We start from the raw sequence: 25,846 nt of genomic DNA, 5'->3' as shown, positions 1-25,846 counted from the left end.
GGGCCCTAACCCAGTAGGACCAGTGTCCTGATGAGAGGAGACCCCAGGGGAAGGGCCGAGCGAGCGCCCAGGATGGAGGCTGCCAGCCACACGCCACAGAGAGGGGCCTCACGGAAGCCCAGCCCACGGGCACCTTGGTCTGGGGCTTGCAGCCCCCAGAGCTGTGAGAAATGAATTCCTGCTGTTGAAGCCACCCAGGCTGTGGTCTGCTGTCATGGCAGCCTGAGCAGACCCAGGCATCTGGACCGGGGCTGAGGCTCTCTCTGGAGGAGATGCTACAGAGGACCCCAGGCCCCAGCCTCCCGGGGCTGAAGTGCTCCTTCCCCAGGGGCCGAGTGTTGGTGATGGACTCAGCTATTGATTCTGTCCCCTCGCCCAAGGGGAGCTGCCTCACCAAAGCCAGCACGCCCTTCAGGGGACATATCCTCATCCCACACAGTGCTGGCCCCCTTGTCCCAGTTCGGCACAACTGCAGGGTCCCCTGCCCCAGCTCTAAAGCTGCTTGTGGGATCACTGGAGGCATTTACTCTGCCTGAACCCCAACCCACTACCCACCTGCCCCTCCTGCCCCTTCACTCCCCCAGAGCGTGACGACCCCACATCGTCCTGCATTCTAACCGACACCTCAGAGCCTGCCTCCTGACAGCCATACCAGGGGTGCTGGGAGGAAGCAGGCCCTGCTGGGTTTGGGGCTGGCTCACCTGCGGCCTGCCTGGCCATGAGAGCCCCTCAAGGGTGGAGCACGGAGACCCGTAGCAGTGGGCAGTGGTTAGCACGTTCACCCCTGCAAAGAGGGGGGTGCACCTGTGGAAGCTAATGCGCAGGTGGGAGCCAGGTGTCAGACATTTGAGAGACAGGTGGGAAAGTAATGCCGAGGACAGTGGGATGAGGTGGCTGCCAGGGAGGTCAGGGCTACAGAGCAAAATGAGGCAAGGCTGAGGGTGGTGACTCAGCAACTGAAGACGGTGTGAAACCCGGTGGCCTCCTGAGCAGAACAGAGATTCTCCCCAAGGGCTGCAGGCAGAAAAGGCTGAGGAACGGGCCCAAGACACATCCTCAGGTAGGAGCACACCTGAGAAGGCTCAGTTCTCTGCCCAGCAGGCACCTGCACCAAGGTCACGGTGTGCTTGGGAGGGAGAAGGATCCTGAGTCATGGGTAGATGCACTTGGACACCTTGCATTCCTGGCTCCCTGCACACTCTGGGCCCGCAGCACAGCCTTGCCCTGTTGAAGGCTGGTGCTCTGGGGCTGAGAATGACACCGAGGCATCTGTCTTGCAAAAAAGACCACGCCTATTCCAGATCTGCTGCCTCCATCCTGACCAAACTAGAGTTAGGCCACTGGCAGGAGAAGCACAGTGCCTGGTAAAGGAAGGAACCCAAAGAAGCTGCAGGACTTGGCCAACTGGCAGATGCCATGAGAACATGTCAGCTGGGTTCTGAGAGCTGGATTGAAGCCAAAAGGCACAGGTGGAGGCAGAAAATCCAGTTGGAGAGAAAGTTTACTGAGATAGGAAAACTACCCTATGATACGGACATCACATTCCAGGAAAGCCCCCAGGAGTGATACCTACAGCTGCTAGGATGGCTCTGGGACCTTGCAGAAAGCAGAGGCCCACACGGAATGAAGTAGGAATGCCAGGAAGCTATGGGAAAAAGAGGAAGGGGCCAAAGGCTCACAGATGAGGACATGCTAGGGTGGATGTACCCCATTGCTCTGGAGAATCGCGATGAGGGCATTGCCTTCACCAGCCAATAAGTAATGAGCTGGCGTGAGGGGCTCCAGCAACCCTGAGTGAGTGGCTCATGGTGTCTATCCTCCCCAGGCCAGGGCTGGTGGTAGGCAAAGCCAATGCGGAAATGCAGAGCCAAGCTTCCTGACAGCAACGGGGACGGGAGGACGCAGAAATAACAGAGGCCAAGCGACAACATTCGACCATAAAAACAAGGTGGGTACAACAATCGTGAGTGCAGAGGCCTGATGTTAGCCAGTGGGCCTGACCTGCAAAGCGCTATGTTGATAGATGTTACCTGCACACAGCGCCCCCACAGGCAAAACAGAGGCAGCCAACTAGGGCAGCGCCCAGCCTATACTAGTAGTTCTCAAAGGAGGAGCAAGGGGACCCCCTCCAGCCAGGGCACATTGGAAATGTTTGGAGACACTTTGGGTGTCACACCTGGGAGGTCTTTTTGATGGTCTCAACCTAGGGTCAGGGAGGGTCTTACTGACACCAAGTGTGTGGAGAATAGGAACGCTGCTAAATGTCTTACAATATTCCTCACATTCTCCCACAACAATAGTGCTGAGAAATCCTGATCTAGACAAGGACCTATATAAATCTGTACAAGAAACCAGAGATGGATAATCAAGAGGCTGAGGGCATCCATCCCAATAAAAAGTGAAGACCCTTCCCAGTCCAACCCAGTTTTAAGACTCAGAAGCAGGACCCCAGAAAAAGGACTCATACCATCCAGATCACTGCACATAGAACAAATTCTCCCTACTATTCCTCAAAAGGATTCTTGGCCCTTTCTTGAGTAACTGTACAATAAAAAGAACACCCAAATATTTAGAAGATAGTTAAATACATAGTCCAAGTGGAAACTGGAACTTAAAGCATAGCCTCTCTTCATAAGAGTCGGGGCAGACGGAAGCTGAGTACAAACGGAGTCTGGCACAGGTTCGACACAAAGTGGGTCCACTGGAAATAGACATATTTGGCAACTGGCAGAATCTCCACATTCAATCCATGGTCTGTGGCATAAGAGCTCTCCTAATAAGGAAGGCTACACAGATCACACAGATCTCACCCCCACCTCAGCCAAGTGATAATAACAAATAGTAGCATATCCAACAGAAGAACAGAGATGAGTGTTGCCCTTAAAGAGCTAAAGGATGCTGGAGAAATGGTTCCCAACTGACCTTCATTCGATTCACCGATCTGGTCTCTGCAAAAGCCCAATGGATCCCGGAGGATGTCAGGGAAGTAGTGCAAACGCACCGCAGCAGCAGCCCCATTGCAACCACTGTGCCAGACATGGCATCTCTGCTGGAGGAGGCTAGCGTGGCCTTGGGAATATGGAATGTGGTCACTGACCTGAAAATGTGTCATCTTCCCTCATTATTAGGAAAGAGGATCAGGAGGTGTGACACCTTAACATGACACTGTCCCTCAAGGAGTTCAGCCAGCCCTTGCAACTTGGTTACAAGTTGGCATCTTCAGACCCTTTCCACCCTGGAAGAGACAGTAATTCACCCAAACTGGAATTGGCACATATTCTGGTGTGAGCTTCCTTCCCTGCCCACAGGCCTCTATCTACCCAATTCCAGCACCACTATCCAGGGGTTTAAAGAGTGTTTGACCCACTCACACAGGATATTGCATAACATCACCTTGGACCAAGAATCAATTTTATGTCAACTGAGGTATGATAGAGGGCTAGAGTGGATATACCCTGCAAGTTGAAAACACAATGAGGGCCCTACCTGCACCAGAGGGCAGCAGGCAGACCAAGGTGTGCAAGACTGAGCAGAAGAAAGGAGGTCACTGCAGGGAGAGAGCTGCCCGGACCTGCAGAGGGTCCCCTTGGATCTCAGACTTAATATTGACCTACAGGAGAACAATCCCTGAAGCCAGCATGGAGGAAACTCCCCAATGCTGGGGAAAGAGCTCTGAATAACTCCTGCAGAACTGGAAATCATTCCTGTTCCCACCAGCCACAGTGGAGCAGCCCTGGAATACCCAGGCTCTGGGTGGAGGCCTCATCGGGCCCTGCCTGTGGTAAGGATAAATGAGTCCCAGGACAAAGGCTGCTCTTGGCTTGCCGTAACAAAACCTAACAGCAAACCTCAGAAGACTCAAACTGATCCACAGGTTACTTCATCACATGCCAGGTAAGTGACCCAACACACTTTAAAAGAATACAGTAGTTCGTGGTTTTTCCAACATTCTTGGAACCAGCGTCACCCTCTCCCCCCAGAGACACCAGCATCAGCTGAACTGTGCCCTCCGCAGAGGTCTGAACTTGAGCCACCGAGGTCCTTCCTCTAAGCTTGTACATTTTAATGATCTGGCATATAATCATCCAGTGGGAGCTGCTTCCTGCAATCGCTACCTCCGTGACACTTAGAGTCCTCTTCCTGTCCCTTTGGACAACCGGTCAACATCTTTAAACCTCACTGTCAGCTCGTATACTAACTCCTGTCGGGGCAAGAACTGGTGTGGCTTCTGCCCCGTGATAAGCCTGCCTGTGCAGCCCCCTGATGCCTTATTACACTTAGTGCTCACAAAAGTGAATAATGTGGGTAATTTTATCAGCCTTGTTTTTTTCAGATAAAGAACATGTGGTTCAGAGAAGCTAGTAATTTTCCCAAAGCCCCAGAGCTAGTGACTGTGAAGTCTTGCTTTTAGTAACAAGCAGTCTGATTCCAAAATGTGTGTGCTTGACTGCGTGATAATGATAATATGCCTAGATTCATCGGTATCGAGGGAAATATCCATTCAGAGTAAAGGGGTTGGTAGGAGTCATAAATACTACATATGGGGTCAGTCCGTGACCCCAAGGACATCCAGGGGAAGGTAACGTGGGTCATATGGGAAGAGAGAGTCGTGCACCTCAGACAATGCCTATGTGAAACTCCCCAAGGGATCTGGAAATAAAAACACCAGTGAAACAGATGATTTAGCTGCTGTTACTCACCCACAACATTAATTTTCAATTCCCTGAATTCAGACAATGCAATAATTTTCTCTCAAGAAAAATAGTTTATGTAGCAACAAAATATAAAAGTTGGATGATGGTGTTTCTCTTTGAGTATAACTAATATGGTGGATACCACGGTTCTTTCATGTTCCTTAATAGAGTCTTTGTTCTGTATTGGAGGTTATGTTAGGCAAGCACACAGGACAAAGATTTGGGGTGGGGGCTGGAGAAAGGGGTAGACAGAAAGTAAAGAACCAAAGTGTATTCCAAGAGGAAACTTCTACTGCATGAAATTGTACAGCACTTAAGTGAGACATGAGTGAAGAATTATATGTGGTTACCACTATCGGGCACTCACTCATGTGTCCATAGAATGCTGAGAAACTGTGCTAACATCTTTCAAGATGAAAGCAAAAATGATGTCCAAAATTGATCCTCAAAACCTCCATGTCATTTTAATTACTGGAAGACTGGAAAACATTAGGGTAAAAAGTGATATGCTCATTCCATTTAATATGAATTCTTGCTTTAAATAATTCCAAATACTAAATCATGCTGGGGAACTTATTACCAATATTGTAAAATTAGAAAAAAAGTCTCAATTAAATTCAGTGAACTAAAAGTCTTTAGACAAATTTAATTCCCTAATTAAGCAGCTGAGGGGTGGATTGCAAGAACCATGTTCCCCCCAGAACAGCCACAGACAAACTTGCCTCATAAGTGAGGTATTTTGACTAAGGCATAATTGTGGAGAATGAAGCTAAAAATGCATAAATGTCATCATATACTTGGATCCCAAAAGGCAAGGCCATTTTCATCATGTAGAGAAATTAACCAGAAAAAAACCCTCATTCCTTTTCTGAAAAATAGCTTTTGCAACCAGCCACCTGCAAGTCAAAAATATCTTGGATGATAACATGCTATTCAGTGGCCCTCTTTTGGCCTGAACAATCCAAAGGCCAGAACATCATTACAGCAACAATGCTACCCAAAATATTAAAGTTAGACCAGTTCACTGCCCACTCTGCCTCAAGTACATATCCCTTAACAGTAAGAGTAATGCTTTATTAAGATCCACGGGGACATGTAATTCTCCCAGGTCCCATTCATCCTTAGGTCTCTAGGGCCATCAGAAATACCTGAATCTACATGAGGCCCTTGAACTATTAGCAGAGCCCATGAGAAAAACGTGAGAATTCCAGCCTAGGGTGGGTAGGGATTTAGATAATTGCTGGGGAACTTATTACCTCATGAATCAGAGAGACTCCTGGTCCCTCTGGGTTCATTCTCATTGTGATATCCACCAGCCTAAAGTCTTCTTGAACATTAATTTCCTGTTGAAGCAGAGAGATTACAGGAAAGGGTCCCTCGTGTGCAGATGGTCAAGGGAGAACATGCGCCCTGAAGGCAGCAGGGATGGCCGTGGGGTCAGCCAGAGATGGTGAGGGAGCATGCACTCCTCTGTAAAAAGGAACAAGACTTTATTCTCCCAGTGTCATTCCGGGGGGTTTCAGGTTTTATTTCGGTTTGTTTGGGTAGATGGCATTTCCTTTTCACACCTATGACTAAGAGTATAACCATTCCCTCAGGAAGATGAGGGTGCTATTTCATCCCACACCTACCCGGTCACCCCCACATCCTTGAGTTAAGTTGAATCGAGAGGAAGTGGAGTGCTTACAAGCCTGGGCCCGGGCGGAGATGGCAGGTTGCTCCACGGAGCAGAGAGAGGCACTGCAGGGTGGGTGATAAAAGTGGCCCGCTTCCACAGAGGACCGACCGCACTCAGCACTCCTGCACGTCATCTCATTTACGTCTCACCGCATCTGAGTCGCACTGGAGGGTAGAAAACTGAGGCTCACAGCTACCAGGCTGTGTCTCTGGCTCTACACTAGCAGGTCCTGATTTTCACTGCCAGGCAGCCCACTCAAAGCCTCAGCTCACCCCTGCGCAATTCTGCATGAACACAAGGGCCTGGGCCGCCAGCCCATCTCGGCTGCTGTAGACTTTGTTTTCCCTTGTCCTGACCTGCCTGCTTTTTGAATGTCAGTAAGTCCCCCAAAACCAAAGGGAGGGTATCAGCATGGAAACCAGAAATCAAGTTGTCGCTGGCTCACGTTTGGCTCCATGGCTACACCTGCTGACCCTTGGCATCACAGAGATCACTTTGGAAAGATTTTAGTGGCCAAACACCTTATTTTAGTTTCAAAGCACGTTCACATACCTTATGACATTTAATCCCACCATGATCTAAGAATAATTAGATCATTTTAAATATGAAAAAAAAGCAAGTTCAGAGGAATGAAGTGACCTGTCGGCATTAGTTTCCTATCGCTGCTGTAACAAATCACCACACACGCGGCGGTTTCAGACAACACAATTCTAGTATCTTACAGTCTGGATGTCAGAACTCTGACTGGGTCCCTGGAGCAGATTTCTTCTGGATGTTCCAGGAGAGAAGCCACGTCCTTGCCTTTTCCAGCTCCCAGAGGCCGCCCGTTCTGTGGCTCCTGGCCCTGCGTCTCTCCGACCTCTGCTTTTGCTGCCACGCCTCCTTTCCGACCTTCCCGCCTCCTCCTCCCACCTCTCAAGGACTCTAGTGACCTCAGTGGGCCCACACGGATAATCCAGGAAAACATTCCCATCTCCAAATCTTTAACTTAATCATATCACAAAGCACCTTTTGTCACGTGAGGTAACATACTCACACATCCCTGGAATCAGGACATGGACCTGTGTGTGGCTGTCATCATTCTGCTGCCCACACGGCCCCATCCCACAAGTCAGAAATGAAAGAAGCAGGGTCACCACAATAGCAGCTAAAATGCCTGAGCAGAGAAGACTCATGCATGGACATGTGTGCACCAGGGCTCCTGGGCAGACGGGGGGCCATTCCCGCACCCACCAGCCCCCACCTTTAAATCCACTCTGTCCTTCCCTCTCTCCCACTCTCCTGCTCTCTGTCTCTTTATCTCTCTTTCTCGCTCTCTCTCTCTCTCTCTCTCTCTCTCTCACACACACACACACACACACACACACACACTGCTGTCATGAGGTTGTAGACCACGAGAAATCCCCACTCTATTAACAGGCCCTTCCCTCAGCCTCCTGAGGTGTGAGAGAAGATAAATGAATCAATGGGATGCAGACCTGAATAATCCCACAAAGGCCTGAGGCAAAGCCAGGGCCTCTGCAGGAGGAGTTACAGTTACAAAACACTGGAAGTCATCTAAGGTGCTGATGATTCCCACAGAAAGTCAACTCTGGCAAAAAAGTTCCAGAAAATTCTCTCATGTCAAAGAATTTCCCCAGGTGTCTGATGAGCTGAGACTCGGACTCCCATTGTGCAACAGGCACAATCTACTTTTTATAATAAATTAAGTGTATTCTTTTTTCATAATAATGGGATCTAATGCTTATAATTATGAACATAAAAGAAGAGTAGTGTAGATGTCTACTGCTGTCTTCATTCCTTTCAGCATCTGAGCGTGGAGTTTTTTCATGCATAATTCTATTGATTGATGTTGAAACTATTATTTCCAAGTAGTTCAGTGACTTCTATAAAGATAAACTCATGAAGGCTATTAAGCTGGGATACATAAGCAGTGAGAATATAAGGAACATAGCTGCTCTTACTGCCCACAAAAGGCCAAAGGACAAAAAACATTCATAGGAGGTAGTTATTTGATGTGAAAAGCACCATGAGCTACTTTAAAATGTAGTTCAATTATAATAATGCCTTTCCATTTTATTAGCTGCACAATAGGTGAATATTGGACAAATTTCCAGACAAATAATAAGACCAATTTCAAAGAAGGATTTCAAGAAAGAAGAAATGTTTTTAAGTTGGGAAACCAAGAAATTTCTTTTGGAATTTGTTTAAACTAATAAGAGCTTATAGTTTCACAGGTAATTTGCCTTTTTAATGTTGAAAAAAATCACCTTAAACAACGAAAGCTGTATTTTCTACTCTAAATATATTAACTTCCTGTAGAGTCAAATTAAGATGAGCATCTTCACGTTTGCATGATGTTTAACTTTATTTTCTAAAAACAGGGTCCAAAGCAGAGCTCATCTTTCACATTCAATCTGGGATGGGTATGCAAAGGTAGAGAAGATAGAGTTCTCTTGTTTAGGCTTATTTTGGTTTCCAAAAACATCAACCATTTCCAACTGGCTTTAGCCAAAGAGAAGGGAAGCAGGCTGCCTCCTAGAACCCAGGGACAAGAGGGCAGATGACCAGCAAAGAAGGCTGGACTTGGGACCCAGAGACCCTAGGGAACCTGGAAGAATCAATAAATTCCACCCTCATCTTTGTAAACTCAGGCCACTTGTGGATGCAAGATGGCCACCCACAAATCCAAGTTCACTTCCATGCAGGGAGTCTGTGTTTAACATGCTGTTCCTGCCACTTGGGGTATCTATGTGGCATGCGGTCAGATTTCCAGAAATTAGCCCATCTTGGCAACGTGCCACCCCTGGATGGACAGACTGTGCCTGGGGGGTATGGTAACCTAACAGAATTATGGCCCCAGGAGCCAGCACTGAGCATGGCCAGTCCAGCACATCCTCAGGAGGTGGCTGCTCAGAGGGCCTGTCAGCTGGTCATAGAAAGGGACTCCTGTCTTTGAAGGCTCAGATTCTATTGTCCAAAGAACCCTGAGGTTCATTTGGGTCATGTTTCTAAAGAAACTGTCATTTAGAGCAGAAGGGTTGATCGTTGGTCTGGACCACCCCAGGATACTTAGCACTCCTGTCCCACCCAGTAAATGCCAGAAGTCATGTCTCCCTCACTGTGACACTACACCAGACCACTTTAAGTGCCTCCACAGAACACAGCAATGAGTCCTATTGAAAAGCACTGACTTTTCGTCCAAGCTTTTGGAAACACACAGATGTGTGTCCTGATCACCAAAGCACAATGTAAAATAGCACAAGCTATTTGGAATAAAACAGCTGACTCCACCAACCTACTGGCCATGCGACCGTAAGCAAATACCATAACCTCGCTGAGCCATGGTTCTTCACTGTCCAAATAATGAATTAAATGATACCTCCCCCGTACACTTACTGTGAGAATTAAGTGAAATCGGGTATTAGGTTGAACCACAGGAAATGTCTGACTTTGTAGATCAAATGGTTGACTATCTGCAATTTCATAGGGTTTAAATCAACGTTTCCAGGCTTTAGCACAGTGCCTGGTTCATGGGAGCAATAATAATTTACATAATAACAATAAATGGTAAATATGAATCCTACAAGGATGCAAGTTAAATTTAGATTGTGCAAAATACAATTTTAAAAAATCCTGGGTAAAAACATTGTGTCTTGCCCCCACCAACCTTGGACAGAATATAGTACCTGTCGTTTACAAAGGTGTAAACAATAGTGGGAAGAAAGTATCCTTTGGGGAAATTTTAGTTAAATACCATCTGTGACAGTTCATGACAATCAGAAGGGCAAAGAGGAGGTATGGCCCCAACGGAGTCTTAGAGTTTGGTGACCAGCTGTCCTTCACTTATGGAAGATGCTAGAGAAAGCTATTATCTGCGATGACTCATCAGACATCCTTGAGAAATATAACAAAGACTTCCCTCCTCTCCAGCAAGCCGGAAATGGGACTGGGATTGGTAGCTGAGGGGTTATGGAGTTGAAATGGTTTTCATTTGTAATTGTTTCAGCCTTATCTTTGGCATAATTTTGCAATAAAATAAACAATTTTATGTTGAGCTCCCAAGTCCCTAACCTGTCGCTCGCTCACAAATGCCCCCCTCTGGCCCTCCAGCTGGCTGACGGTCAAGAAAGCAGAGAGCATTAACCGCCTGGGTACAGCACAAGAATTTTGCTTGGCATGTTCCACTGGCAGTTACGTTTTAATTAAAAGGTAAAAAAGACATTAATTATCAGCTAACAAATTTCTCTCTCTATTCAGACAAGGGAATTAATGTTTTTTAAAAAGGCCTTGATAATTATTTCTTACAGTTTAGAAAACGATGATGATAAAAATATACCTCTGCCCCCACTCTTTCCTTCTGGGTTTGGGAGACCCGGATGAACAAGCCATACTCAACACCTGTTTGCCAGAGCTCTAGATTTAAGGGTGCCATTGTCCTGAATAACTTGAGGAGGACGGCAACAAACCCCAGCAGAAAAGCAAGCTGGTCGCCTTTGGTGTCCTGTTTCCAAAAGGCAGAGGAGGAAGCTTTGCAAAGAGAAGCGAGGACGGTGTAGACCCCTGAGGTCAGACCCTCCTGCTCAGGACCAAGCAAACGCGTGCCACCCAGAGCCATGCCTCTGTCCCCCGCGCGGGTCCCTCGGCCCGCGGCCCGCCCACCCCTGCTGCCCTCCAAACCTGCCCCCACGCCCCCCACCTCCTCAGACAATCTGCCGGCGCCTCCTGCTGAGGGGCTGGAGTCGCAACCAGCCTTCACCAGGCCGAGGGCTTCTTCCCGGACGGCCGAGCTACCCCAGGAGGCACCGACCCCCGTGCCCTCTCGGGAGGGGGGATGCCCGGTCAGCCCTGCCCACCCTTCCTGGCTTTGGGGCCCGTCTCACTCAGCTCTGGCTGCCCCAACAGATGACCGCAGGCTGGAGGCTTCCACTACAGACCGTTATTTCCCCCGGGTCTGGAGCGGGGAGGTCAGGGTGCCCAGATTGCCTGGTGCCTTGCTCGTCCTGGCTTGCGCAGCGCTGCCTCCCCGTGTTCCCACGCGGCCTTCCGTGAGGAGCCGGCTCCCATGTGTCTTCTTCCAAATAAGGACGCTAACGCCACCATGAGGGTTCCCCCGTCATGACCTCATCTAAACCTAGTCACCTCCAAATACGATCACACGGCGAGTGAGGGCTTCAACATAGGAATCTGGGGTTGTGGGGGACACAAATATTCAGCTCGTAGCAGGCTCTACTCTGTGAGTGAGCTGTGTGATTGGTGGAAAGCTGAGTGACCTCTCTGAGCCTGGCTCTGTCCCCCTTCAGTCAATCAGGAGCAAAAATGCTGGTGTTCTGGGAGAGTCATGGCGCCTCTCACACGACCCCAGCAGTTTCCCACAGCAACAGGAAAGGCAGGGGAGAGAAGAGGGTTGGAAAGCATGGCTCCCCTTCCCCACACACCAGGAGCCCGGGAGCACGTGTCTGCCTCGCCTCCTCCCCGAGCCCGAGCTCTGAGATCTGCAGGGACCGAGCTGGAGCTGATGAACCCACCCAAACCCATCAAAATATCTCCAGGAAACCAAAGTCTCCAAGAAAATGACAAAGGCAGAACACTGGATGGAACTTGCGGTTCGTTCTGCCTTCATTGCAGGCTCCACAAGCACAGCTGGTAGAATTGTTGCTTTTCTCACTCGGTAGAACACAAGGCTTGTAGCTAGGGAAGAGGACCACTCGCTCAGGTAGATAAATGAAACACATCCCTGATCTGACCCAGACCCTGGGCATCTGGTTAATACGAGATACGTTCTGGGTTTCTCTGCGTTCTAGCACCTCTGACACTGAGATGCCCAAGAGCGTGGCCTGCGACCTCGGCGATCGGCCACCACGTCTGCCTCTGCTCCCCTCTCCCAGCCCCACTCCTCCCCGCCACTCACCAAATCTCTTCTCTCTGGCTCCCAGGTATCCTGGTGCTAAATCCCTTAAGAAGGTGGATTTGGGGACGGCCAAACCCAGCCACAGATTCCTTGTCCCACTCATGGAAACACATCAGGGGACAGGCAACCACTCTCCCCCAACACACACACACACACACACACACACACACAGCAGGTGCAAACAGAAACTTCATTAATTCAGGAAGAACTGAAGCAGGAGAGACAGAAAGAGGAACAAAGGAGAGAGTGAGAAAGGGGAGAGAGGAAGAGAAGGGTGGGAGGGTCTTCATGGACTGATATGGATGCACCTCCCGGGCACAGTGTCACCACATTGATCTAAGAGGGCGAGATGACATTATGTACCCACACCTTACGTTTGCACAGAGAAACCCTGTGCCCACAGTTCCCTCCAGGGTGCAGGAAAGGCAGATGTACCATCTCAGGTCTGACCACGGCTGTTGGTCGGCTCAAATTAGCAGTTTCATGGAACAGAGTTTGATGCAGAGCCCTAGAGACACTGCACCCAAGCATAGGCAGAACCAGGGAGCAGCAGAGGAAGTTAGCACCTGAGCAACGACTTCAGGAAACTGTTCTCATCACCGCTCCTCCCCCTCATGCCCGGCCTGAGTCCCGGGGGCAGATCCCTGAAGGGAGGCCGGGGTGCTGGAGCACCTATGGCCACAGAAGAGCCCAGTGCCCCAACCATGGGGAGGAGTGAGGCTGCAGCACCCTGCCGAGCCTCTTGGCCATCTCCCAGCTAAATATCCGAGGTCCGGCTGGGCTGAGCAGGCAGAGAGGTCAGAGTGGACTTCAAGGACATTGAGGAGTGACAGCATGGGGAGGGTGGGCTGCAGAGGGCAGGAGCATTGCTGTGTTCCCTTCCTGCAGTGCTTTGAACTTCAAGTCTTGCAAATGTGTTTCCTGTTCAAACAAACAATACAAAGTAAAATTTAAACATTCAAGTAAGTCTATCATAGGGACACAAAGGGACACAGGATGAGAGAGACAGTAGTGTGCCTTGTGGATACATGCCTACTGGTCCACGAAAGGGGGAAAGAAGGCGAGAATCTCTCCATGTCCCAGAGTAGAATCAAAAATCAAAATGGAAAAACAAAAGAACAGGTGGCACATGGATTCAGTGTGGAGCCATTGCCTTACTTTATACGAGCCCCAGTAACCGATGGGCACATGAGTTGGGAAAGACCCCCAGTGCTCCAACCACTGGGGAAGGTCTGAGGCAGACAGTCTTATCGGAGCAGTGCCTTCCTCCCTGAGGACAAAGAGAGACCCGTGCACAGCCAACAGGAAGGCATCTGTAATGGGAGCTGGTCCTGGGAAGAAGCCAGACACTCCTGGGCTCGATGCCGGGGTTCATTGTTTAGCAAGGGCAACAGCAAGGTCATGTCACGGGACCGACATCCTTGTCACTGGGTGGGACTGACTGTGCTGTCCCCAAGAGGAAGCCGCACTCACCTTGGCAAGGTGTGCCTACGTGGCAGGTGGGCTATGAAGGCAGTGAGCTGCCCGTCTGGGGGAACAGGTGGGGCGTCTGCTTCCTGGCCGCCTCTAGGAAGAGCACTGACCCCTCCCCCGGGGGCCTCAGCAGCAGGGGGGTCCCAGACAGCGCCCAGCCCAACCCGGAGGCGCTCAGAATTCAGGCCTCGTGCAGGGACCACAGTGGAATAAACCCAGGCCTCGTACGGGGAGGGGAGTGGCACCCCACAATCCACCTGACTCTTCAGCGAAGGAACTGTGTCCTCCATCTCCACCCAGGATGGCTTAATAGAAACAATCGACTATGAGGTACTTAAGAAAAGGGTAGCAAAACCCCCACTCTGTGGGATCTGATGCAAAAGTTAAAGGCCCCTCCTCACCATCAGAGAGCCCCTTTATTACATAAACCAATGCTTCCCAAGTCAAATGAAAATGAGAAAGATATACAATGTCCCTCAAGGTAATATATAATTCTGAAAAATTTGATTGCTGTAACTTAACTGTGCATTTTCTTCCTATGGGTCATGTCCTGTATCCTTAAAACATAACTTCATAAACATCATCTGTAACGTCATCCCTCCTCCATTGTAAAAGCCTTATTTTTGTATGGCTTGCAACTGATTTGAGCGGCTCCCTCACACAAGCCACCCACGCCGGCATTCCCATCGTCCTGTAGATGAAGGTCACACCTGCAAGCCCAGGAAGACTGACATCCTCAGTGTGGGGCTTGCAAGCTGGAAGGACTCCAGTGATCCTCATGACCCACAAAGGTGGAAATGCCTTTCTCTGTGTGATAGAGCCAGAGCCGTCTTGCTGCCCCAGGAAGGGTGGAGGACAGGCTCCTTCCGCCATTTTACGTGCAAGGCACATGAGTACTTAGCACTCATGCAGGTAATAGTTACAAATACATATTGTGTGAATATGTATTCATTACACGTTAGCCTGTTGGGTGCTTGTAGAATGCAGATGATAGGACCTCATCCTTGAAGAATCAACATCCCATTTGGGACAGCAGGGCACCCACAAACACTGCACCACAAGATTAAAATCGCCAAATGACAGCTGTACATAGATACATTGCTATGTGCATTTTTTTTTCTACAAAAGTTTTGAAAAGCTTTAAACCTCCAAAAACAGTCAAAGGTTACAACACCTGTATACCTTTGACCCCAGTTCACCAATTTTAACATCTCCGCAACATGTACATGCACGAACACTCTCTACCTTACCTGTCTACTTATCTATCATTTGAAAGTAAGTTGAAGTCATTATAACACTATCTCTGTTTTGTCCCCATGTTTCCTCTAAGAAAAAAGGTATTTTCCTACATAATATGAGTATCACTGTCACACCCAAGAAATTTAACACTGATAGATAATATTATCCAATGCACAGTCCATATTCCAATGGCCCAGTCATCTGGGACCTTATCAAGGATCACATAACATATTTAATCATCGTGTCTCTTCAGTCCCCTCTTACCTAGAACAGATCCCTTGCCTATGTTTTTGTTTGTTCATGTACTCATTTGTAATACAGTTTTAAGGGTCCAGGCCAGTTGTTTTGTAGAATGTCCTGCAGTCTGATTTTGTCTGATTATGTCCTCATTGTAAGATTCAGGGTAAACACTTAGAGCCAGAATACTAAATATTTGATACTGTGCCCTTCTTGCATGAGAGCTAGAGCCCGGGATGTCAGCTTCCCCTTTGACTCAGATGTTGGCAGATGGCTGGGCTGGGAAGGGATGTTTCCCTTATAATTAATAAATAAGCAGGAAGTGTTCCTCTGAGGCAGTGTGATGATCCTGTCCCCCAGCAGCTTTCACCCCATGATTTCCACCTGACTCAGTTACAGTGATAATTGCAAAATAATGACCTTCCAATTCCATCATTTCCATCTTATCTGCCTCCTTTTGTTTCGCTCTGTTTTGCTTTTACCAGGTGGATTTGATTGAGAGGAGATCCCATTTCTAACTGGGGTAATAAAGGAAATCTCGGAAGGAGATTGTGTTTGGAGATGTGGAAGGAGATTGCAAAGCTGCATTTGGTGCCTTATATTAAGAAAGAGCTACTCCCAGAAAATCCACGCAGGGAGCCCTGGCTGGACATTCCTTTCTCCAGTTTCCTGCAGGCTTGTGTAGAAAACCGGTGAACAGAGACATGGAAGTAGCAGTGTGCACACAAGTGGAGCAGCAGGGGGAGGGCAGGCCCTGGCTCTCGCCCTGCTGCACAGACAGACCTTGTGATAAATCCCATCTGCAGACATTGTGGAGTTCATCTGAGCCAAGTACCCCCACATTCCTCAGACACACAACTGCAGGGCACATGTGCTTAATACAGCATCAGAGCATCCATGTTACTTAAAGGTTTGGGGAAATAGACATTTGTATATCAAAACTAGGAGGAGGAGGATAAAAATACAAATCATAGGGAAAATACAAAACACGCAAAATAGGACATCACACAAAAATTGGGGGCTTTGGGTAATCCTTTGTGGGTTATCCTTCAAACCCTCAGGGACATGCAGCTTCTCTTTCTGCTGCAGAGACAACAGTGAGAGAAACATATGAGAAAAATTGTCCAAAGCAGATGAAGCAATGAGTGCACTTCAAACATTAGACATCAGGGAGGAGGAGACACAGATAACAGGCAGACTTGGTTGTACAAAAACGAATGAAAAATTGGCTTATTTGAAATCAATATGATGGTCATGTGAGGAGAACTACTGATAATTATCTGTAAACATTTGCTTCTTATGACACCCTTACTGGGGGAGAGGCCTCTGCAGTGGCCTCTTTTGTCTCATCCTAGAGATGACGAGAATGCTTCATGGACTGTGTTGGTAAACAGAAGATGGTTCTACCTCTTTTTTTTTTTCCAGGGCTTGGTTTTAAGGTTTTTATTTTAGGGTTCAATTCTCTATCTTGCAGAGAGAGAACACTAAAAAAAAACCAATCAAATAGATGAAGCATTCCAAAGTCTTATCAGGATTTGGAATCTGGTCCATCATTTTGTAAAATACAGAAAAGAAATTAAAGTTTTAAATAGACCAGAATGAAGTCACTATTTTTACGGGACTTGAAGAATTGAAGCTCTGAGTGCTTACATTTAGCAAAGCCACCATAAAATGAAAGCCAATAAACCCTGGAAGTGTACATTTTTATGAAGTGGAAATTATGCTAATTTGAATAATTACAAAGTAGACTATTTTGGGTCCATCTGTCCATTTCAGTTCTGGGCTCTCTGAAATATTTAGTTTATTGCCTCTTTGGAACCAAAGTCTCAGCAGCTAAAATTTTAATGATGTCAGAAAGCACACTTGCATCTGGTGCTGGCTCCGCCCACAGAGCGCGCTGGCGAACAGACCACATGCTCACGGAGGAGAGTGGTTCGCGCTAAGAACTCAGGGCCTCTACGGCAGTAAGAACGGGTGATTAGCGTGCTCCCTGGCCCTTCCCACTAGAGAAGTGTGTCAAGCATTGCAGGACTGCAGGGTGACCAACCGAGTGCCAAGCTCCACCCTGTCCCTCCACAGGCCAATCCTTAAACCCAGTCTACACTGCATTCCTCCCGCCCTCTCTTTCCTACTACTTGTCAGTTTGTCGTCATGGGTTCACTTGTCTAAGGTACATTTCTTCAACTAGATGGAAGTTCATGACACTGTGCCACACGTCCCTAAATACCCCAGATAAACATGTGCTGGATGAATAAGCGAGTATATGAATACCTGAATACATGAGTGGATTCGAGCTACCCAAGCAGCAATCTTATTGGAGAGATCTCCTCGCTTGGACATTGGTTACCTGGTAATCAGTCTACAGTCCACCTGGTCTTTTATTCAACCAAGTGGGCAGGCTCAGGACTCTGCTTCCAGTAAATTCAGTCGTTCATCCAGCTAATGTTCTCTCAGCCCCTATCATGTCCCAAGAACTATAGCAGAAGCTGGGATACGGAGACAAACTGGCTGCAAACAAATGTGTGAACACATCAGTCAAATCATAGTCCACCACCAGTTTCCTTTCAGGAGCAAGCAGACTGAAGCTTTCACTCTTAAAGCACAGTAGGAAAAAAGAGAAAATTATAAACTTAGGAAGAAAAAAGAAAGAGTTAGCAACCTTGACTCACCTGTATCCAGGCCCAGAGGGGAGCAGTTTCTGGGATTTCACTCCCTTCAGCACCAAATTTCTCTCTCCTCCAAGCAGCAGCTGCTAAAAGAGACCCCTACAGTTCTTACACACAGAGACCCTCAGCAACCAAATAGCAAATGAGTCTGATCTCCAGCACCAACACCTTTTCTCTCTTAGCTATGGGTTAAGGAGCCTCTTCCAGGCTAAGCTAGAAAAGGCACTGCCAATCAATGATGTCTGTCAGAACTGCTGTATTTTTGTCAGTCCCATCCTAGGAGGTGGATATGACCACAGGGCTGATGAAGAGAAGACCAGAGAAGCATTTTCTGACCCTGCCTTGGCACAATATTGAACAGATTTACTTTAGTTTAATTAGATTGTTCAGTCTCTACCCTAGTGATGTTCACTTAGTGAATTCATGCCACACTTTCTGCAGCATGTTGTAGCTGAAGCATCCATGGGAAGGATGATTTTAGGATGGAGACATTGCAAAAGGCCTTTGTTCTAGTTCTAGTTTATTATTATCTGTTGGAGTCACATTCCGCTAAGTCTTCTGAGTCATGCAATAGAGCCTGAGACATTCCTGATTTCAGTGATGCTCAAGAAGATGCCCTGGGTCCCCCATGACATACAGCCCTTCCTGTCACTCTGTCACAATCACTATTTATTCATCTGCAAGTTCTGCAAAGACCGTGATGATTCCTAATTCTTTTGTGTTTCATCAACCCCAAGAAAAGTGCTCCCTATATAGCAGGTTCTTATTAAATGTTAATTAAATAAATGAACTGAAAATCTTACACCAAGGAGATGGAAATGTTGGCTCAATCATAGCAGCGCCTGGATATTTGGATGATTGCCAACATCTCAAGTTTTTCTCATACTGCAGAGTAGAATAACTGAGGCAAGACACCCTGAGTTAGGAAAAAAAAAGATAAATTCTGTTCAGTGTAAGGCAGAAACACAATTATATTATAACTACTGCCTATTATACATTTTTATCAAAAATAGCACAAAATTAAGTTTTAAGACATAAGAAACAATTACGGGGAATTCAACAACACCAACAACAAAAGAAACAAAGAACCCAATTAAAAAATGAATAAAAAACTTGAATGGACATTTTTCCAAAGAAGAAGATATACAAATGGCCAATAAGTGCATGAAAAGATGTTTAATATCACTAATCATTAGTGAAATGCAGATCAAAACCACAGTGAGATATTACTTTGTGCCCACTAAGATGGCTATTATAAGGTCAAAAGAAACATAAAATAATAAGTCTTGGTGAAGATGTGGAGAAATTGGAAACCTTGTGTACTGTTGGTGGGAGTGTAAACTGGTGCAGCCTCTGGGAAATAGTACGGCAGTTCCCCAAAATTAAACATGGAATTATCATATGATCCAGCAATTCTGCTCCTGAGTATACACCCCAAAAACTAAAAGCAGGGACTCACACGTACTTGTGTACCAATGTTCACAGCAGCACTATTCACAAAGCCCAAAGGGTGGAAACAGCCCAAGTGTCCATTCAGGGATGAATGGATAAACAAAATGTGCTACATACATGCAATGAAACATTTTTGCAGTGATACATTCCTGCAATGAAACATTTTTCAGCTTTAAGAAGGAAAGAAATTCTGACACCTGCTCCAACACGAAAAACGCTTGAAGACATTATACCAAGTGAAATCCACCAAACACCAAAGGTCACTATTATACAATTCTGCTTATATGAGATACCTAGTGGCCAAATTCATAGAGGCAAGAAGTGGAATGTCAGGAGCTGGGGGAAGAGGAAAAGGGTTTAACGGAGACAGAGTTTCAGTTTGGGAAAATGAAAATGTTCGGGAGATGGGGGTGCTGGTGATGGTTGCACAACATGGCGAATGCCCTAATGCCACAGAACTGTACCCTGAACGTGGTGTCACTGTACTTAAGGCCACTGAAAAATTATTAACAGAGTAAATTTTATGTCTTGTGAATTTTACTGCAATAGAATAAATATTAAAAAACAACATATGTTCGTGGCCTTAGGATAATGCTATTTCACTTTTGAGGAATTTACCACACGTATCATCACAAACACATGAAATTACACATGTATAAAGTTGCTTTCTAAGAAATTGTTCCTAATACCAAAATAGTGGATGCCACTTAAATGGCCATCATGAGAGGACCAGCTGAAGAAATTATCATTCCAAGCACCCAATGGAAAACTTTGCAGCTGTAACAATGAATCAAGATGCTCTTCATACACTCACAGGAAAAGTTTTCCAAGATAAATTACTGAGTGAAAAAGAATGAGATGTAAAGCAGAATGCACAGTAGGCTATATTTTGTTTTAAAAATGAGGGAATAATATGTCCTTGAATTGCTTGTATGCACAAAATTCTCCTGGAAGAATACACAAGAAACTAAGAAAAAAATGTTTGTGAAGAGGGGAAACAGGAACAGGGGAAGAATTCGCTTCACATATTCCCTGTTTTTTATTTAAGAGCTATAGAAAAGCGTGTCTGTTCACATAGATGACTAGGAAATATTTTTTTTAATAAAAATAAGCTGTTTCAGCAACAACAAAAAAGTGACTATGGGGGATTTATACTTATTGAGCATCTGATAGCGGCCAATTATTTAGATGCACTGTATTAGTTTCCTGGGGCTGCCGTAACAAATTACCACAAACTGTGTGGTTTAAAAAACAGGTTTATTCTCCCACAGTTCTGGGGGCCAGACATGGGAAATCCAAGTACCAGCAGGGCCATGCTCTCTCTGAAGACTAGCGGGGGACCCTTCCTCATGCCTGCCCAACCTCTGGTGGTGGTGGTGGGCCCCCTGGGACCCCCGGCCCCTCCTGGGCTCGGCACTGCATCACTGCAGTCTCTGCCTCTGCCTCCACACAGCCTTCTCCCTGCGTGTCTGTATCTCCCGGTCCAATTTCCCCTTTGATAAAGACATTAGTCGTATTGGATTTAGGACCTATCCTAATGACTTCATCTTGACTTGATTACATCAGCAAAGATCCTATTTCTGAATAAAGTCACATTCACAGGTTCTAGATGGACATGAATTTGGGGGACACTATTAAATTTAGCACATGCTGGTAGCTGAGTCTGTTCATGTAATAACCTTCTTTCTTGGCCCCATCACAAGGATCTCCTGTCTTTCTCTCTCCCAGGAAGGTTTGGGTAGAGAAGCACCTAACAGAACCACTTACATGACCTAACACAAGAGTTAATACATCCATTCTTGCTTTTAATGGAATCTTTCCGATTCCAAGCCTGTACCAATGTTGGTCACCAGTTTCAAGTATTTCTACTTCAAGCAATACCCACTGGGATTTTTTAATGACAATGTTAAACTAGGGAGCCTACTGGAGAATAATCAGGTGCAAACAACTGTTGAGTATTAACTAGGTTGTTAAATTAAGTATAGGGTGCTAACTACAGATACAGGTATGAATGAGGGTCATGTTTCTACTTTACCTCCCTAGGAAATAAATATTTCTCTAGTGGGGACAGCCAGTTAGTTTTGCAACCCTGATTTTGTGATCTATGGCTTACAGTGTAATGTCGTATTCTTGGCTGTACCGAGGAGTTAACAGGCTCACTCCCCATTTTATTTAACATCCAGTTGTTCCATGACTGGGCTCTGTGGCTGTTGCCAAAGATGCTCATGGGCTCACTTCCTCCTTATCCACCTCTTTTGCTTCCTTCTATCCCTTGTAGCCTCTGCAGGGCAGTCCTTTATAAGCCCTGCATGGCACTGTGTTCTCAATTCTATTCCGAGGAAGAAAGACAAAGAAAAGAGTGGCCAGAACCCAGCATGTGGCATCAGACCAGCTGGCTCAGATCTTGCACGTGTTGCTTACCAGCAGAGGAGCTTCACACAAGTTACTGGGTTTCCCTTAGTCTCGGTTTCCCCATCAGGCAAGGAAGGCCTCTCTGAAGAGGTGACATAAATCTGAGATCCAAATGACATGAAGATATATAAGAACAATGTTCAGGGCCAAGGATCAGCAAATACAAAGGTCTTGAGATGGAAACAAAATCAACCAATGTGGAGAAGACAGAGAAGGCCAGGGTGTCTGCAGCGTGGCACTCTGTTTATATGTGTATTGGTGGGTGGGGTAGGGGCAGGGGGTACCAGCCGAGGTCAGAACAGTGAGGTACAGCCACATTAAGAAAGCTTGGAGAATTTTTATCCTTATGTATAATGAGAAGCCATTAGATAGTTTTAACAAAGGAACAGATATTATCTGACTTATATTTCTAAAGTCTTCTTGCTGTTTGGACTGGAGCTAGAATGAAAGCCAGGAGACCAGGAAAGAGGTCAGGATGGGCATCCAGGCAAGAGGCAGTGGGAGCTCCGACCAGGGCAGCCACCATGGGGTGAGCTGGGTGGATGGCTGGCAGACGATCGTGGAGGTGCAGCTGGCAGCACGTGCTGGTGGAGTTGGATGTGGCAATAATGGAAAGACATGTATCAGGATTATTTCTACATATTTTTTTTCATTTTGTAGTGGGGGATCAAAAGTTCTGTTCTGGGCTTTTTGGTTTGAGAAGCCTAGGAGACATAAGTAGAGATGCCAAGCAGAAAGTTGCCTATGTGAAGCTAGAGCTCAAGAAAGAAGTCAGGGAGGAAGATAAATTTGGAAGCCATCAGCACACAGATGGTATTTAAAGTCCCAGGACGGTAACTACTCACCTGAGGAAAAAATGTAAACAGACAGACAGGACGAAGGCCACAGACCAGGGGTTCTCCAGCAAATGATCTGGTGAAAACAGAGATGACAATCTGGGCGAGGAGGAAAATCAGGACAGTGAAACAACACAGGAGCTGAAGAAGAAGGAAGTAGTCACGGGAATCAGACGCTGCCAAGAGAACCCATGAGGGAACCGAGGTAGCTTTCCTGGACCTTCACAAGATGGCAGTCACTGATGACCTTGACATGAGCCTGTTCCCTGCTGCCTTGGGGACAGAATGAAAAGAGGGTGGGTGAGGAGTGAGTGTGCATGCAAAGTGCTGCCCTCGGCACAGACCTGGCACATAGGAGCTCTGGTAAATGCTCTCACGTATCATTATCCACCGTAAGGCGCCTCTAGTTTGCAGCTCCACGTGACCCCAAGGCTGTCAATTGCTGCAGGTAGAAACAATAAAATCAGCGTGCACTCCGAAATGCTACTCCTCCCAGGGTGCCGGTGCAGGAACCGGACCAGCACAAAGTAACTATTTTTTAACACATAATAAATGTAAATTTCAATTTTGCAATCATAAAAAAATGTTTGGTCAAAGCTACAAAGAAACTCATGATGTTAAACAAAGGCTACAGAAGCGTGAGCCCTGCCGGACCTACCGGGTCCTGAAGCCTGGCTGGGAGGAAGTAGCAGGTGAGAGGGCGGCATTCTGCTCTTCACATAAACTCAAGGACACACCTGCTGGAACCTCCTCCCTGGATGAAGGAGTTCTGTGGACCAGTATTCTTTCACATCACATGCCCAGGGGTGTCTCAGCACTTCAAAGATGTCATCAGAAATGAGAGATGCTGGGTGCATGATTTAATTGGAAGGTCATGCTCAGTGACTTCTCCTAGAGGCCATAACAGCGGGGTACCAGCTCATTTTGTAAACAGGAGGAGGGGAGAACCCTCTTCCTGCCATCATTATATTCAAAAACTATGTGGGTTCAGCAGAAAACTGGAGGAACAAGCACAGGGCCATGACCTCCGTGACGCAGCAGCCACCAGCCCATCAGATGCTCCCCCTGCTTGATGTGCCCTGTGGGCTCTTATTCTGCTGTGTTGGGGGACATGCAACATGCCAGCCCAGCCCAGCACCCCCGTCTCCCATAGCTCCATACAGACCCTTCACCCTGTATGCTTGCTGGTGTGTTGATCTGTCTGATAAAGAATGAATCATGTAGAAAACTGGAAGTGTGCCTCTTTTCATTCCCTCTCCAAGCACTTAAGATGTGGAAGAGATGGATTTATTGAATCAAAGGCTCAGATACTGCCCTTCACTCATTCATTCATCAAAAAAAATTGAGCCCTTTTATGTGCCAGGAGCTGTGCTGGTCAGTAATGCACAAAACATCAACACACAAGACAAACTTTTAAGGCCCCTTATGATGGCCATTTTCTGGCAGAGACAGACAATAAGCTAGCAAAGGAATGAGTCTATGATACTGATTTTAAATACTAATAAACGCTACCAGGAATAATAGGGCAGGTGAAGGGATAGAGGGGGCAGGAGGAGGGCAGGGGACAATTACAAGTATGGCTGACAGAGAGGTCCTGCCCATGGAGGTGCCAGTTTAGCCCTGTCCTGAGGGAGCAAGCCTGTTGATGATCTGGGCACAGAGCAAGGATTCAAGGGAAGGTGCTACAAGGATAGGAGCTCTGGGGCAGGCACAAGCTTGGTGTGTTTCAGAAATTGCAAGACCAATGAGGCTGGAGTAAAATGAGAGAGAAGGAGCATGGAGGAATTCAGGATCATAAAGTTATACAGACATGTAGAGACTTACGGGCCATGATTTAAAAAATGGGGGGTACTGTTTCTAAATGTGTTGAGAAGCTTTAGGGGTTTCAGAGCAGAGAATGATATGATCTGATTTGTATCTTAAAATATCACTGATTATTCTGTGACGTAGGAGGAACCGGGAGACCATCAGCAGTGAGAGATGATGGCACATTTGACAGGGTGACGGCAATGGAGGTTGTCGCTTCCTAGTATAAATAAATCCTCCCTGGGAAGGATCCCGGATTCTCACCCTTTGAAATGTGCATAAATTACCCTAAGAGGAAGAGATGATTAGTGTCTCCAGATTCAGAACACAGGAACATGCAGTGGTCCTGGGTCACACACACCCCCCTTGAAATGCAAGCCCACCCTTCCAGAGGGGCGATCTTCCTGGAAGTCTCTCACCCTCTGACCACACTTGTAGCCCACATCCCAAGTTTTGGGGAGACTTTGAGTAGAACTCCACAGTTTCCCAGATAATAAAAATGAAGTGAGTTTCCAAACCTTCAGAGAACAGGAAGTGACCAGAAGACAGGCAGAGGACAGTGACAAATGAATATGGCGTGATGCCTAACTATAGGTACTGACTTGCCTGGGCTACAGAGCACCCAGATATTTGGTCAAACATTCTTCTGGGTGTTTCTGTGAAGGTGTTCCTAGATGAAAGCAATGTTTGAATCTGCACACTTAGTGAAGCAAATTGCCCTTCCCAATGTGGGTGGGCCTCCTCCAACCCACCGAAGGCAAAGAACATTGACCAAAAGGCAGAGCAAGAGAGAAGTCTTCCCTTCCGCCTCTCCGTGTTTGAGCTGCGACATCAGTCCCCTCCCGCCTTCAGACTCGGATTCAGACGGGACCTCCCACCAATTGGCTCCCTGGTCATCAGACCTTTGAATTCACACTGGAACTGTACCTGCAGCCCTCCTGGGTCCCCAGTTTGCCAATTGCCCATCTTGGACTTCTCAGCCTCATTAATCATGTAAGCCAATTGCTTATAGTAAATAAAAAGATATAAAATATATAAGACACATACATAATATACAGACTACAGGAAACCGGTCCTGTTGTCTGGAGACTCCAGATGAATGCATATGGGAATAGCACTTACCTCGAAAGGCCAGAATGTTTGAGGAAGGCAGGAAGAAATGGTCAGAACGATGAGAAAAGGAAAAGACGCCTATCCCACCTCCCAGACCTGTGCTCCATGGGGACCAGGAAGAAGAACAGTCCCCATGCAGGAGGGGCTCCAGCATCTTCAGGGAAGAGTGGATCTCATTCTGAGGGAGATTTCTGCAAAAAAGATTGAAGGTACAGGGGATTGTGCTGATCACAGATGGTTGCAGAGGACACAGTGGGAGGTTCTGAGTGGTAAGGAAGGCTTGGGAATTGAATCCCATTAAGAGATATAAAGCACCTTAAAGGGCACAA

The 25,846-nt window shown here is 46.9% G+C and overlaps 1 long non-coding RNA gene across 2 annotated transcripts; it reads right to left on the bottom strand.

Annotated features, from left to right (window-relative positions):
* Window positions 1-16,939: 16,939 nt before the first annotated feature.
* Window positions 16,940-25,566, bottom strand: LOC118919414 (uncharacterized). Of its 2 annotated transcripts, XR_008998549.1 has the most exons (6): window positions 23,257-25,566; window positions 22,943-23,040; window positions 22,608-22,674; window positions 21,772-21,863; window positions 18,702-18,814; window positions 16,940-17,981 (listed from the first exon to the last, which is right to left on the bottom strand). It is a non-coding gene; the product is annotated as an uncharacterized LOC118919414 (long non-coding RNA). The 2 variants fall into 2 exon arrangements; XR_008998547.1 differs by having other exon boundaries at window positions 22,608-23,040.
* Window positions 25,567-25,846: the final 280 nt, after the last annotated feature.

Source organism: Manis pentadactyla, chromosome 1 (assembly GCF_030020395.1).
Source record: "Manis pentadactyla isolate mManPen7 chromosome 1, mManPen7.hap1, whole genome shotgun sequence".
NCBI lineage: Eukaryota > Metazoa > Chordata > Mammalia > Pholidota > Manidae > Manis > Manis pentadactyla.
This window is presented reverse-complemented; position numbering and strand designations above follow the sequence as displayed.